Here is a 13991-nt window from a genome sequence, read left to right as displayed (position 1 = left end):
ATCTTCGATGCAGGTTGCTACTTCTTCAATGAAGACTCTATAAGGTCGATCCTTTATTAAACTGCCAAACATTCCCAACTTCTCTTAATCCTTCATATCCTGTACTTTGATGAAGTCTTCACTCTCCAATACTACTGAAAGAAGGTACATCAACAAATCTAGCAAAAAGGTTAAACTGCCAATCCAGCACTGTTGTACCTTACAATAGAACATAACACTCTGTTTTAAAAATGAAACTGTGACATTAAAACAAATACGCAACGGAAACAGAGATTCTGACTAATGTTCTAGCTGGAAAACTAAGAACTAAAAACTAACTGCGTCATCTGAGGTCTTCCCTTATATACCCGTGGTGCACATGTCATCACGTGACCTCACATCGGTGGGAAAATTACATCAGGTGACCTCCAAAAGACCATTACATCATTCTCACAAAAAAAAATCACAAGATCTCCTTGAGGTACGTAACAATAGAGTCATAAGGAAAGCTTCAGGGACATAGTCCTTCATAAATCAGCTCATTGAGTGCAGGAGTTGGGATACTATGTTGAAGTTGACTAAGATTATGTGCAGTTTTGGTTACCTGCCCTCAGAAAATATGTAAATAAGGTTGAAAAAGTACAGAGAAAATTTACAAAGATGTTGATGGGCTGGAGGTTTGGAGTTATAAGGAATGATTGAATAAGTTGGAACTTCATTCCCTAGAGTGTAAAAGATCGAGGGGCGATTTGATCGGAGCACACAAAATTATGAAGGGTATAGATAGGATAAATGTAAGCAGGCTTTTTCCACTGAGTTTGCAGATGCTGGAAATCCAAAGCAATGCACACAAAATGCTGCAGGAACACAGCAGGTTGACATTTTGGGCCAAGACCCTTCTTCAGGACTAAGGAGAATGGGGAAAATGTCTGAATGAAAAGGTGGGGGGATAGGAAAGAGGCTAGCTAGAGGATGATAGGTGAAGCCAGGTGGGTGGAAAAGGTCAAGGGCTGGAGAAGAAGGAAACTGATAGGAGAGGGGAGTGGACAACAGGAGAACGGGAAGGAGGAGGGGGCCTGGGGGGAAGTGATTGGCAGGTGAGAAGAAATGAAAGGTCAGAATGGGGAATAGAGGAAGGGAGGGTGTGGAAATTAGTTCACTGGGAAGATTAAGGGTGAAAGATGAACTGTTTAAGGGGAACATGAGGGGAAGCATCTTCACTCAGAGGGTGGAGAGGGTGTGGAATGAGCTGCCAGCACTACTGGTGAGTGTGATTTCAAATTCAACATTTAAGAGAAGTTTGGATAGGTACGTGGACGGGAGGGATATGGAGGGCTATGGTCTGGGTGCAGGTTAATGGGACTGGGCAGTTTAAATGATTTGGCATGGACTAGATGGGCTGAATGGCTGGAGATTTCTATGACTCTATGACTACGGTTATTTGGCCCCATGTATTTTTTTGGACCTTTGGCTAGACTAGTTTTCTGTCATGTAGAAAGCACATAATGCTTTCCTTTCAGGCCAAAGTAAAATACATAAATAACATCAACTTTCATTAGCCCAACTTTGTCCAAACATTTAATCCATTCATCTTCATTCATACTGCTTGAGATGCTGGATGAAGAACTTCAACAGTCTAGAAATACAAAGCTATCTCATCTGGATGATCCCACAGTAGTGTGGGAAGTAATCTGATACTTAAGTGCAATTGAAAACTTTGTTCTGTTCTTTCCTTAATGTTATAGTAATAGTTTAATATTACTGGACTGGTGATTGCTTCCTACTTTGGTTAAAAATAGAAATTAGGAGTCTACCAGAGTTGATTACTGATTATTTTACTTATTTGGGTGTTAAAATTACTAAGAAGAATAGGCATCTACTTAAAGTTAACTTTTTACCCTTAATTGATCATGTTAAACAACTGCTTACTAAATGGTCCCCACTGTCCCTATCATTGATTGGTAGAATCAATGCTATTAAGATGATTATTTTACCTAAATTTCTGTATCTATTTCAGGCGGTACCAATCTTCATATCTAAATCCTTCTCCGATATTATTGATTCTAAAATTTCTTCATATATATGGCAGAATAAAAATCCTAGATTAAGTAAGAAATATTTACAGAAATCTAAAAAGGATGGCGGTTTGCATTGCCGAACTTTAGATTCTATTATTGGGCAATTAATATTCAATACCCAACGTTCTGGACACAAGATTTGGATGAAATTCGATGTCCAGATGGGTGAACCTCGAGTGTGAGTCTGTACAGGGGTTCTCATTGGCTTCTATTTTAGGGGCTTCGCTTCCCTGTGCATTTACTAAACAAACGATTAATCCAATAATTAAACATACAATACGAACATGGTTTCAATTTCGTTAATTTTTTGGATTGAATAAATTTATCCTATCAAGTCCTATTATATCCAATTTTTTCTTCCAACCATCCAGAACCGATCAAGCTTTTCTTTTATGGAAAACAAAGGGAATAATATGTTTTCGTGATTTATTCATGGATAATTGTCTCATGTCCTTTGAACAGTTGTCTAATAAATATAATTTTACATAGATCACATTTTTTCAGGTATTTACAGATTAGAAACTTTTTGAAAGTTATTTTACCTACTTTTCCGATATCACATCAAACTGAAATTACAAAAAAAGTTTTAGGTTTAAACCCCCATCAGAAGAATTTAATAGCAATTGTTTATGATTTAATCATGAAAATATGTTTAGGTATGTCTGAAAATTAAAAATGAATGGGAAAGAGAACTTCAGGTATCTTTACCCATAGAGACATGGGAGAAAATTCTCCGACTAGTCAACACATCTTCAATGTGTCCTAGACACGCTTTGATACAGCGTAAGGTGGTTCATAGGGCCCATTTGTCTAAGGATAATTTAGCTCATTTTTATGGTCATATAAATCCTGTCTGTGACAGATGTAATTCTGAGGTAGCTTCCTTGACACGTATGTTCTGGTCTTGTCCTCTTTTGGAAAAATATTGGAAAGATATTTTTGATATTATTGATATTATTTCAGTAGTTTTGCATATTGATTTACAACCTCATCCTATTACTGCAATTTTTGGATTACCAATGATAGACATTTATAGTCATTTATCCCTTTCAGCTTGTTGTTTGATTGCATTTGTTACACTAATAGCCAGAAGTTCCATTTTACTTAAATGGAAAGATTCTAATCCCCCTACTACATTTCAATGGTTTTCCAAAACTATAACATGTTTAAACTTGGAAAAAATTAGGAGTGGTACCACTGATCCTTCGGTTAAACTTGAAGGAACTTGGAGGCCATTTAATCAACATTTTCATATGATGTAAGCTGACCTTTTCCGAATCCTTTTTAATAACTTTTTGTTTGTGTATAGAGGAGCGGAGTTAATGACAAATAATGATCTTAACCGATGAAATATGGCAGCCCAGTCTTTGTTTTGTTTTGTTTTTTTTTAGTGTAGGGGTAAAAACTTTTTTTTGAATCTTTTTCATGTTTAGTTATTAAGAGATTGGGGGTTTAAATTCAATATATTACTCGGAGTCTGTGTCTGTATACGTTAACCATTATTAATGTAATCCTGATCTATTTGTATTAATATCATTGTTATGTTTATCAATTTGAAACTCAATAAAAAAGATTGAAAAAGAAAGGAGTTTACCAGAGTTATCTGTCTTTTATTAAACACAGCTACTCTCAAAAATTAATCCTTTGCTACCATATTCTGTTTGCACTATTAGTTACTGCTCTGGAGTGGTATGATATAAATGCTGACGTTCTTATCTTATTTAGTCACCAAAACTGAATTATCAATATGCCCAGAGTAACTGGAGACGCACAAACCATTGTGCAATAGTCTTGTGTGCTTGCAGTACCTGCCATCTACCACTAAGTGGCAGGGTATTTCCATCAATGATCTGGAATATCAAAACTCTCTTACACCTATTGTTCTGGATTTTGAAGTTGTGATTCCTTTTTTTACCAGGATGTTGCCTAGATTAGAGGCCATGAACTATAAAGAGTGGTTGGACAAGCTTGGGTTGGTTTCTCTAGAGTGCTAGAGGCAGAGGGAGATCTGATGGACATTTATAAAATTATAAATACCTCTGATCAGAGGTATTATTTATCTATCAATTTATTTAGAGATACAGCATGGAACAGACCCTTATTGGCCAATGAGCCACACTGCCCAGCCACCTACCTGTTTAAAACTAGCCTAATCACAGGACAATTTACAATGGCCAATTAATGTACTAACTAGTACGTCTTTGGAATGAGGGAGGAAACCAAACTACCCCAAGCCAACACACATGGTCACGTGGAGAACGTACAAACTCTTTACAGACGGTGCTGGAACTGAGCTCCAAGCGCCAACACCCCGAGCTGTAAGCATGTCGATCTAACTGCTACCCTGCTATGGTAAACAAAATCTTCCTGCCGGGGTAGAAAAGTTAATAATGAGAGGACGTGCACTTACAGTGAGAGGGGGTTGTATTTCTTTAACACAGAGTGGTTGCTGCCTGGAAAACCCTACCAAGGGCAATGGAGGTAGCAGATGCAATGGTGGAGTTTATAAGGCTTTTGGACACGATTATGCAAGGATTGGAGGGATATGGATCACAAGCAAACAGAAAAGATTCAGTTTAATTTGGCGCCATGATTGGTGGAAACATCATAGACTGAAGGGCCCGTTCCTGCGTCGTACTGTTCTATGTTTCTATGTACATGCAAGAAATTCACTTTAACAGAATGACCACATTTCCGGAACTATTTATTTAATTATTGGCTTATGTTGAGATCACCAAGCACTCCATGCATTATAAAGAATAAAATTATGTTGATGGTCATTGCTATCTGGTAATTCATGGGATGGAGGGATTGTCTTATAAACAGACTGGGCTCGTACTCTCCAGAGTTTTGGAGAACAAGAACAGTACCAGTGATACCCGCTGATGCAGGGATGACGTTCCCTCTATTTGGCGAAGCAAGTGTTACTGTCGTGAACAGAAGGGAATCAGCCATTGAGGACAGAAATGAGAAGGAATTTTATCTGGGGAGAGCTGATCTTCTCCACTCGAGAGAGCTATGTGTGTTCTCTTGCTGAGTATATTGGAGATTGATGGAAGGGAAGCAAGGAATAACGGGAGTGTGCAGGAACATGGCACTAAGGTAAAAGATTAGACGTGACCCTATTGAATGGTGACGTAGACATGAGGAGCTGATTGGCCTCCTCCACTTCTATTTACTATGTTGCATAAAAAGTGCTGTCACAGCTTGATAACAGTGACCACAATATAATATGATAGAATAGAGCCCATGCATTGTCATTGTAGAAACATAGAAAACCTACAGCACAATACAGGCCCTTCGGCCCAAAAAGCTGTGCTGAACATGTCCTTAACTTAGAAATTAACTGGGATTACCTATAGCCCCCTACTTTTCTAAGCTCCATGTACCTGTCCAGGAGTCTCTTAAAAGACCCTACTGTATCTGCCTCCACCACCGTCGCTGGCAGCCCATTCCACACACTCACCACTCTTTGCGTAAAAAATTTACCTTTGACATCTCCTCTGTACCTACTTCCAAGCACATTAAACCTGTGCCCTCTCGTGCTAGCCATTTCAGCCCTGGAGAAAGGCCTCATACTGTCCACACGATCAATGCCTCTCATCATCTTATTCAGCTCTATCAGGTCACCTCTCATCCTTCGTCGCTCCAAGGAAAAAGACTGAGTTCAATCTACCTATTCTCATAAGGCATGCTCCCCAATCCAGGCAACATCCTTGTAAATCTCCTCCACACCCTTTCCATGGTTTCCACATCCTTCCTGTAGTGAGGTGACCAGAACTGAGCACAGTACTCCAAGTGGGGTCTGACCAGGGTCCTATATAGCTGCAACATTACCTCTCGGCTCTTAAACTCAATCCCACGATTGATGAAGACCAATGCACCGTATGCCTTCTTAACCACAGATTCAACTTGTGTAGCAGCTTTGAGTGTCCTCTGGACTCAGACCCTAAGATCCCTCTGATCCTCCACACTACCAAGAGTCTTACCATTAATACTATATTCTGCCATCATATTTGACCTACCAAAATGAACCACCTCACACTTATCTGGGTTGAATTCCATCTGCCATTTCTCAGCCCAGTTTTGCATCCTATCAGTGTCCCACTGTAACCTCTGACAGCCCTCCACACTATCCACAACACCTCCAACCTTTGTGTCATCAGCAAATTCACTAACCCATCTCTCCACTTTTTCATCCAGGTCATTTATAAAAATCACGAAGAGTCGGAGTTCCACAACAGATCCCTGAGGCACACCACTGGTCACCAACCTCCATGCAGAATATGAGCCATCTACAACCACTCTTTGCCTTCTGTGGGCAAGCCAGTTCTGGATCCACAAAGCAATATCTCCTTGGATCCCATGCCTCCTTACTTCCTCAATAAGCCTTGCATGGGGTACCTTATCAAACGCCTTGCTGAAGTCCACGTACACTACATCCACTGCTCTCCCATCATCAATATGTTTAGTCACATCCTCAGAAAGTTCAATCAGGCTCATAAGGCATGAACTGCCTTTCACAAAGCCATGCTGACTATTCCTAATCATATTATGCCTCTCCAAATGTTCATAAATCCTGCCTCTCAGGATCTTCTCCATCAACTTACCAGCCACTGAAGTAAGACTCACTGGTCTATAATTTCCTGGGTTATCTCTACTCCCTTTCTTGAAAAATGGAACAACATCCGCAACCCTCCAATCCTCTGGAACCTCTCCTGTCCCCATTGATGATGCAAAGATCATTGCCAGAGGCTCAGCAATCTCCTCTCTCACCTCCCACAGTAGCCTGGGGTTCATCTTGTCCGGTCCCAGTGACTTATCCAACTTGATGCTTTCCAAAAGCTCCCGCACATCCTCTTTCTTAATATCTGCGTGCTCAAGCTTTTCAGTCCGCTGTAAGTCATCCCTACAATCACCAACATCCTTTTCCGTAGTGAATACTGAAGCAAAGTATTCATTAAGTATCTCTACTATCTCCTCTGGTTCCATACACACTTTTCCACTGTCACACTTGATTGGTCCTATTCTCTCACGTCTTATCCTCTTGCTCTTCACATACTTGTAGAATGCCTTAGAGTTTTCCTTAATCCTGTCTGCCAAGGCTTTCTCATAGCCCCTTCTGGCTCTCCTAATTTCTTTCTTGAGCTCCTTCCTGCTAGCCTTATAATCTTCTAGCTCTCTATCTTTACCTAGTTTTTTGAACCTTTTGTAAGATCTTCTTTCCTTCTTGACTAGATTTACAACAGCCTTTGTACACCATGGTTCCTGTACCCTACCATCTTTTCCCTGTCTCATTGGAAAATACCTATGCAGAACCCCATGCAAATATCCCCTGAACATTTGCCACATTTCTTTGCACATTTCCCTGAGAATATCTGTTTCCAATTTATGCTTCCAAGTTCCTGCCTGATAGCCTCATATTTCCCCTTACTCCAAATAAACACTTTCCTAAATTGTCTGTTCCTATCCCTCTCCAATGCTATGGTAAAAGAGATAGATATCTCCAAAATGCTCTCCCACTGAGAGATCTGACACCTGACCAGGTTCATTTCCCAATACCAGATCAGGTACAGACTCTCCTCTTGTGGGCTTATCTACATATTGTGTCAAGAAACCTTCTTGAACATACCTAACAAACTCCACCCCATCTAAACCCCTCTCTCTAGGGACATGCCAATCGATATTTCGGAAATTAAAATCTCCCAGCACAACAACCCTGTTACTATTACACCTTTGCAGAACCTGTCTCCCTATCTGCTCTCGATATCCCTGTTACTATTGGGTGGTCTATAAAAACACCCAGTAGAGTTATTGACCCCTTCCTGTTCCTAACTTCCACCCACAGAGACTCAGTAGACAATCCCTCCATGTCTTCCTCCTTTTCTATGGCCGTGACACTATCTCTGATCAACAGTGCCACGCCCCCTCCTCTTTTGTCCCCCTCCTTGTCCTTTCTGAAACATCTAAAGCCTGGCACTCGAAGCAACCATTCCTGCCCGGAGCCATCCAAGTCTCTGTAATGGCCACAACATCATAGCTCCAAGTACTGATCCACACTGTGAGCTCATCCGCTTTGTTCACAACACTCCTTGCGTTAAAATAGAGCACGTCCTTTCTGTATCACCTGCCTACTCCCTCTCGCACTGTCTCCAAGCTTTCTCTATCTGTGAGTCAACCGCCTCTTCCTTCGTCTCTTCAGTTTGGTTCCCAGCCCCCAGCAACCCTAGTTTAAACTCTTCCCCAATAGCCTTAGAAAACCTCTCTGCCAGGATATTAGTCCCCCTGGGATTCAAGTGCAACCCGTCCTTTTTGTACAGGTCACTGCTGCCCCAAAAATCTGAATCCCTGCCCCCGCTCCAATCACTCAGCCACGCATTTATCCTCCACCTCACTCTATTCCTATTCTCACTGTCATGTGGCACAGGCAGTAATCCCGGGATTACTACATTTGAGGTCCTGCTTCTCAGCTTCTTTCCTAACCCTCTGTAGTCTGTTTTCAGGACCTCCTCCCTTTTCCTGCCTATGTCGTTGGTACCAATATGTACCATGACCTCTGGCTGTTCTCCTTTCCACTTCAGGATATCTTGGACACAATCAAAAACATCCCAGACCCTGGTACCTTGGAGGCAAACTACCATCCTTGCTTCTTTCCTGCGTCCACAGAATCACCTGTTTGACCCCCTAACTATAAAGTCCTTTATCACTGCTGCCATCCTCTTCCTTTCCCTACCCTTCTGAGCCAGAGGGCCAGACTCTGTGCCAGAGGCACGGCCACTGTTGCTTCCCCCAGGGAGGCCGCTCCCCCCCCCAACAGTACTCAAACAGGAGTACTTATTGTCAGGGGGAACAGCCACAGGGGTACTCTCTAGTACCTGACTCTTCCCCTTCCCTCTCCTGACTGTTACCCACTTGTCTGTCTCCCCACGTCCCGGTGTCACCACCTGCCTACAGCTCCTCCTTATCATCTCCTCACTCTCCCTGACCAGACGAAGGTCATCGAGCTACAGCTCCAGTTCTCTAACTCGGTCTCTTAGGAGCTGCAGCTCGACGCACTGGGTGCAGATATGGCCGTCCGGGAGGCTGGGAGTCTCCAGGACCTCCCACATCTGACACTGAGCACAGAAAACCAGGCTCACACACACACACACTTCCCGTCTGTATTCTACTCAGCCAACCTGTTAACGCCTAACCCCCGTTGTGCCAAAGGCTTCCTACTCTGTCTCCCTCTACTCGATTGCCCGCTCCCTACGCCCACTCTATAAGGCTGTCTCCTTTTAAACTCTTCTCGCTGTTCTCATTTATGTGCCATCTCATATGCCGTAGCCAATGATTATTCTTGGCAAATTTTTCTACAGAAGTGGTTTGCCATTGCCTTCCTCTGGTCAGTGTCTTTACAAGATGGGTGACCACAACCATTAACAATACTCTTCAAAGATTGTCTGCCTGGCGTCAGTGGTCGCAAAACCAGGACTTGTGACATGCACCAGCTGCTCATACGACCAACCACCAGCTGCTCCCATGGCGTCGCGTGACCCTGATAGAGGGGGGGCTAAGCAGGTGCTACACCTTGGCCAAGGGTGACCTGTGGACAGTGGAGGGAAGGAGTGCCCTACACCTCCTTTGGTAGAGACGTATCTCCACCCTGTCAAACAACATTACAGCATTGAAACAGGCTCTTTGCCCCATCTAATGTGTCCAATCTGTTATTTTGTCTGGTCCCATCAACCTGCACATGGACCATAGTTCTCCATACTCCTCCCTAAATCCGTCTGCTTGTCCAAATTTCTCCTAAATGCTGCAATCAGACCCACATCCACTTCCACTGGCAGATTGCTTTACACTTGCCTCATCCTCTGAGTGAAAAAGTTCTGCCTCAGGGTCCCCCTGAAGATTTCACCTTTCACTCTTACCTCTAGTTCTAGTCTCACCCAGTCTCAGTGGAAAAGGCTGCCTGCATTCACCCTATCTACGCTCTTCATAATTTTGTATACTTCAATCAAATATAGGTTGATATCATGATGGAAAAGTAAATTAGCGGGAGGAGAAGATGGGTGCGCAATGTGGCGTGCGCAGCTCTCCGGTGAAATGATATCGTATTTGTAAGTAGGATGTCGTGCACAATTCTGATTTGATGGAGACAGATGTGAGAAGGCACAGAGGAACATCTGGAGAAATCTCTGAAATGCCTGGTTCGCTGCCGCTGCTACTGTGCGATTGAGAATCTCTGGAGGGGAAGGCCCCAAATCCCCGGCTTTGCCTGCTGCTGGCGACGGAGACGGAGGTCGAAGCGTTCGGCAGAGATGGTGCTCGGTACTCGGTGTCGGAGGGCTGATCGGAGCTCGAAGTTTTCGGACAACTCAGAGTCGGACTGTGGTCGGGCATGGCAGGGAGAGTTTTCTTCCTTCTCCCGTCTGCTTGAGATGTGGGACTTTCGAGAAACTTTGAACATTTTTACTGTGCCCATGGCCTGTTCTTCATCAAGTTATGGTATTGTTGCACTGTTGTAACTATATGTTATAATTATGTGGTTTTTGTTAGTTTTTCAGTCTTGGTCTGTCCTGTGTTTCTGTGATATCACACCAGAGGAATATTGCATCATTTCTTAATGCATGTATTACTAAATGACAATAAAAGAGGACTGTGTGTCCTCATAATCTAAAAAAAAATTACTATTAAACATGACGCAAGTGGTGGTTGTGTTGGCTGACAGAGGGGTCAATGCTCCAAATTCCGGTCTGGAGGTCGAAGCCTGACGATCAAAGACTGTAGCCGGCAAGTCTGGAGATCGAGGCCCAAAGGTCCATGCTCCCGGGTCGGTGAATCTGGATGCTGGACGTCTGCGAGTCTGGGCCAGGGGGCTGGAGGATGGAGACCCGGCATACATTTACGTGACTCTGAGAGTCCAGGGCCAAGCACTGCTGGTTGACCCCGGAGACCCTGTCCTGGTGCTGGAGGCCTATCCGTGTGTATGAGCGCATCAGAACCAGGCATATTATCACCGGTATGTGATATGAAATTTGTTCACTTAGCAGCAGCAGTTCAATGCAATACATAATCTAGCAGAGAGAGAGAGAGAGAGAGAGAAGTAATAATAAATAAAATAAAGCATATAAATAAATAAACAAGTAAATTATGTATGTTGAATAGATTATTTTAAAATGTGCAAAAACAGAAATACTGTATATTTAAAAAGTGAGGTAATGTCCAAAGCTTCAAAGTGGTGGGGAAAGGGGCTTGCTTTGCTGTACACACACACACACACAACACACACACACACACACACACACACACACACACACCCCGGAAATCTGCAGATGCTGGAATTTCAAGCACAAGCAACACACATGAAAGTTGCCGGTGAACGCAACAGGCCAGGCAGTATCTCCAGGAAGAAGTACAGTCCAGGTTTCGAGCTGACGAAGGGTCTCGGCTCGAAACGTCGACTGTACCTCTTCCTAGAGATGCTGCCTGGCCTGCTGCGTTCACCAGCAACTTTGATGTGTGTTGCTTGTTCTGCTGTTGTTTTGTTTCTGTTGTTGCTTGTGATCTTCTGCTGAACATTGTGGGCATGCTATATTGGCACGGTGAGACTTGCGGGCTGCCCCCAGCACATCTCTAGGTTGAGCTGGTTGTTAACATGAACGCCATATTTCACTGTAGGCTTGGATGTACTTGAATAAATTATCCTGAATCTGAGCTCCAATGGTCAGATTGTAAGAGCGATTGTGTGCTTCTGATTTACAGCTTGCACTGTAATTGTCCGTCTGTCTCCACCACTCTCACTACGGCCAGCACTTGCCAGGTTCGCTGAAATTCTACCATGTTATTTATCTCACATTTCCAGGATTGCTTCTTTTCGTCCTAAAGAAGTCACCGACCGATTACAAATTGCAAGCCTTCATCGCCTCTTTTCAGGCGGCAGCAATAAAATTTGCCTCATTCATATTTTTCACAGTACGTATTTCTTTACCACAGAGGAGGCCATTCAGCCCATCGAGTCTGTGCTAGTGCTCAGACAGCAATATAGTCAGTCCCATTCTTCGCTTGATTTCCTTTTACCTATTGTCTCACAAATGACCATCAACATTTCCCTAATTTACCTGTTTGTCTATTCTCCCTAAAAGCAATTTTCAGTATCCTTTTTTTCTCAACTACCAGCATATCTTTGCAATGTGGGAGGAAGTGGGAGCACCTCAGGGAAGCCCAAACAACAGGAATTCTGCAGATGCTGGAAATTCAAGCAACACACATCAAAGTTGCTGGTGAACGCAGCAGGCCAGGCAGCATCTGTAGGAAGAGGTGCAGTCGACGTTTCAGCCTGAAACGTCGACTGCACCTCTTCCTACAGATGCTGCCTGGCCTGCTGCGTTCACCAGCAACTTTGATGTGTGTTTCAGGGAAGCCCACTTGGTCACAGAGAGAACATGTAAACATGACATGGAGTCTCTAGGGATTGGGATTGAACTCATGTGGCTAGGGCTGTGTGCAGCATCACTATCTGCCACCCTCAGTTTCTAATTAGTCTCAATCTTGGCACTAGGATTCCATTTTGTTTGCTCCACCCTTTCCCCTTCTCCACAATTTAAAACAGCTTTGACTTACAATTATACTATAAACAGGAATTCCTAAACAAAGTCTTGTCACCATGATATGCCATGTTGTATGACCATGGCTGTTCTTGGTAAACTTTTCTACAGAAATGGTTTGCCATTTCCTTCTTCTGGGCAGTGTCTTTACAAGACAGGTGACCCCCCCCCCCACCACCACCCCAGCCATTATCAATACTCTTCAGAGATTGTCTGCTGGCGTCAGTGGTCACATTACCAGGACTTGTGATATGCACCACCTGCTCCCATGGCTTCAGGTGACCCTGATTGGAGTCGGGGAGAGGGGGGGAGCGGGTGCTACACCTTGCCCAAGGGTGACCTGCAAGCTAGCAGAGGGAAGGAGTGCCTCACACTTCCTTTGGTAGAGACATATCTCCACCCCATCACTCATAAACAAGTCTGGCAGTATCTCATGAAGGGTCTTTAATATGTTTCTATTTCCAAAGCTGCTGCCTAATCTGTTGAGCATTTCCAGCATTTTTGGTTTTCATTTCAGATTTACAGCATCTGCTGTTTTTAGATTTTTAAAATTTTCAATTTCCACCTTGTTCTGTTTCTACTGAAGGATGGATGACCTATAAAGGATTGCCCCTGTTTCTCTCTCCACAGATGCTGTCTGATTTGGTGAGTTCCAATAACATTTTTCAGATCGCACACCTATACAGTTCTCACTGTCTTTTCTTTGTAATGCTTCATTTATAAGTCTACCAAAAATGTGCATTTTCAACAAAGCTGTCTTCAATAATTATTAAGGATAAAGGTTGGAAACGCTGCAAACTCTCAGCAAGTTGGTCAGCAACCATGAGGAAAAGACCTAATTTTTTATAGTGCCGTTTTTATCCTATTCACCACATCTCACAGCACTAAGTACCAGGACACCTTCAGGGAGCGGTGTCTCAGAAAGGCAGCGTCCATTATTAAGGGCCCCCAGCACCCAGGACATGCCCTTTTCTCACTGATACCATCAGGTAGGAGATACAGAAGCCTGAAGACACACACTCAGCGATTCGGGAACAGCTTCTTCTCCTCTGCCATCCGATTCCTAAATGGACTTTGAATCTTTGGGCACTACTTCACTTTTTTAAAAAATATACAGTATTTCTGTTTTCGCACGCATTTTTTTTAGTCTATTCAATATACGTAATTGATTTACTTGTTTATTTAATTTTTTCTTATTTATTATTATTTTTCTCTGCTGGATTATGTATTTCATTGATCTGCTGCTGCGAAGTTAATAAATTTCACGTCACATGCTGTGATTCTGACTCTTAAATGTAGACACCGTCTCAGGACGGAACTGCAACAGCAGCAATGCTGACATAAT

The sequence above is a fragment of the Mobula birostris genome, chromosome 9 (genome assembly GCF_030028105.1).
Source record: "Mobula birostris isolate sMobBir1 chromosome 9, sMobBir1.hap1, whole genome shotgun sequence".
NCBI lineage: Eukaryota > Metazoa > Chordata > Chondrichthyes > Myliobatiformes > Myliobatidae > Mobula > Mobula birostris.
This window is presented reverse-complemented; position numbering follows the sequence as displayed.